The sequence below is a fragment of the Octopus bimaculoides genome, chromosome 28 (assembly GCF_001194135.2).
Source record: "Octopus bimaculoides isolate UCB-OBI-ISO-001 chromosome 28, ASM119413v2, whole genome shotgun sequence".
Lineage (NCBI taxonomy): Eukaryota > Metazoa > Mollusca > Cephalopoda > Octopoda > Octopodidae > Octopus > Octopus bimaculoides.
Window position 1 is genome coordinate 4,113,674 of NC_069008.1, and position 2,318 is coordinate 4,115,991.

A 2,318-nucleotide genomic window follows, 5' to 3' on the forward strand; every position below is an offset into this window, starting at 1 on the left:
TACTCTCTCCATTCGCTCGCGTAAGTTTATTTGTTGATAAAAATGAACTCAAAAATTATTTTTCTTGGTTTATAAAAACTAATCAATTGAGTTATAATAATTTGTAAGAATTATAAAACAGAATCTATTTATATTAAATTTTAATAAGCAGCGAAATAACAAACTAACGGTTCGTTAACAGAAAAAGTAGTTCTGTCTATCCCGGACACAAAATAACTGTCATTTTCACCTCTCAATAACGTATATTTTCTCTTTGGCGGGAATATTTTTAGTCGAGCAATTAAAAACTAAATTTCATTTTAAAATATATGACAACATATACATATATATTTTAAAAAGATATAAATCTAAATATTTGGATAGTTTAAACGTTTTAGGCGGTATAACATGAAGATGACGAGATTATGTCAGATACTTAAGGGGGTTTTCGGGAACATGGTAAAATTTTTTTTGAAGTTTGCTAAAAGTTTTCTGTCATGATGAAATTAATATATAATGAAATTAAATGTTATAATCATAACCCTTTCTACTATAAGCAGAAGGCCTGAAATTTCGGGAGACTAGTCGATTACACTCACTCCAGTGCTCCACTGTTAATTATTTTTCGTTCCCAAAAGGATGAAAGGCAAAGTCAACACCGGCCGAATTTGAACTCAGAATGTTAGGACAGACGAAATACCGATTAGGATTTTGCCCGGCGTGCTACCTATTCTGCCAACTCACTGTAATTACGAATTCCTCGTCTTATAAAGATTGAAAAGTATGTTTTTATTCGTTGTTCTAGGTGTAAGAATCCATAATGAAAAACTAAAAACAAGACTAAAATGAACCAACTTAGAAAGTTTATTTAAAGTAAATAAAACAAAAAATAGAAAGAAAACGTAGACGTAACCAGTGAAGAGAAAGACAGAAGTATAAGGCGGAGTGATACCTTGAAATGTTAATCGGTCTTAGGGCTGGAAAGACGAGACTTTGCACCAACAAGGTGCATAAAAAAAAAGACACCTCCCCCGCCATAAAAAATTCATTATTTTGGCGGCAAATCTAACCTGCAGATCACGAAAATATTAACATCAGATATGAATAACACATTCGAAAAGACTTCCATAAATTCGATTTGATTTACTTATGATAATAGCAATATGCCCAGTACGTGTTCGTAACGAAATGACTTATTCATCATATGTTCAATAGAGCCATTATAAAACCCTCCCCCTGCTTTCCTTTCCAGAAACAAGGGTAAGAGGTACAGTGTAGTGATACAGAAAGACTAACCTCGAACGTGAATCGGTCGGTAAAGGGATAGGTTGTTAGGTGTGTGTGTATGTCTGTACATGTGTGTCAATCTATGGATTGAGTGAGGGAGGGAGAGGTGATTTGTTCTAGAGATATACGAGTAAATCTTTTTCTTCCGTAGGTAGAAAATTTTTCCCTTGTTATCAGTTGTGATGGAAAGATAAAATTCTTAATATATATATCAAGCTAATTAGCTTTCCAAAACACCTCCTGTGGTAAATACAGTTAAGAGATACATAAGGGATTATAGATCGTAGCGGAGTGATACATATTTAGAAACACACATATACATATAGAATCAAACACACACACATAGATATATATATACATTGAATTGGTTGACCTAAAAAAAAAAGCAACTAAAAAAATTAAATCATTGACAAAATCAAACAAACAAAAATGCGAATCGGTCGGTCGTTGGTTCGTTATTGGCAGAGGTGACAATTTTTTTTGCTGTGGGTCCCTGTAACGGTCGCCTTTAAACGAAACAAAAAAAAAATCATCACAAATATATATTAATAATAACAACAAAGGGGGGTATTTTCCGGAACATGGTAAAAACAAGGTTCGGAGCGAAACCTGATCAGAGAGAGAGAGAAGGAATTCGTTGGGGGGTGGTGGTTGTTTATGCATATATATATATTATATGTATAACGATCGCGTTGGTTAATTAATTAATTATTAGTAAATTAAATATTAGCGATTTTTTTAAAAATTATATTTTTTTTTCGTTAAGAGAAGAGAGAAAGGAAGAAAGAATACAAAAGAAAGGATATTGGTAAGTTAATTATTTTCGTTGTCGCCATTAATATGACATATATATATATATATATATATATATATATATATAGCACGTATGTGTGTTTAATATGTATGTATATACGCATGTGTATATAAACATGTAGCTATATATGAATATGTATGTATAATGTAAGTATATATATATATATTATATACAGAATTGTGAATGTATGTACGATATATACATATATATATATATATATATATATATATATATATAG

At 31.0% G+C, this 2,318-nt stretch overlaps 1 protein-coding gene across 2 annotated transcripts in view; it reads left to right on the plus strand.

Annotated features, from left to right (window-relative positions):
- The first annotated feature begins 1,265 nt into the window (after positions 1 to 1,265).
- LOC106873792 (GA-binding protein subunit beta-1) overlaps positions 1,266 to 2,318 on the plus strand; it is a 13,795-nt gene continuing 12,742 nt past the window's right edge. Inside the window, exon 1 of one of the 2 annotated variants that reach the window (XM_014921303.2) lies at positions 1,266 to 2,074. The gene's annotated coding sequence lies outside the window, so the exon portion shown is untranslated. Of the gene's footprint in view, positions 2,075 to 2,110; positions 2,227 to 2,318 lie in introns of those variants that run through there. The other variant, XM_014921307.2, reaches the window with a different exon arrangement.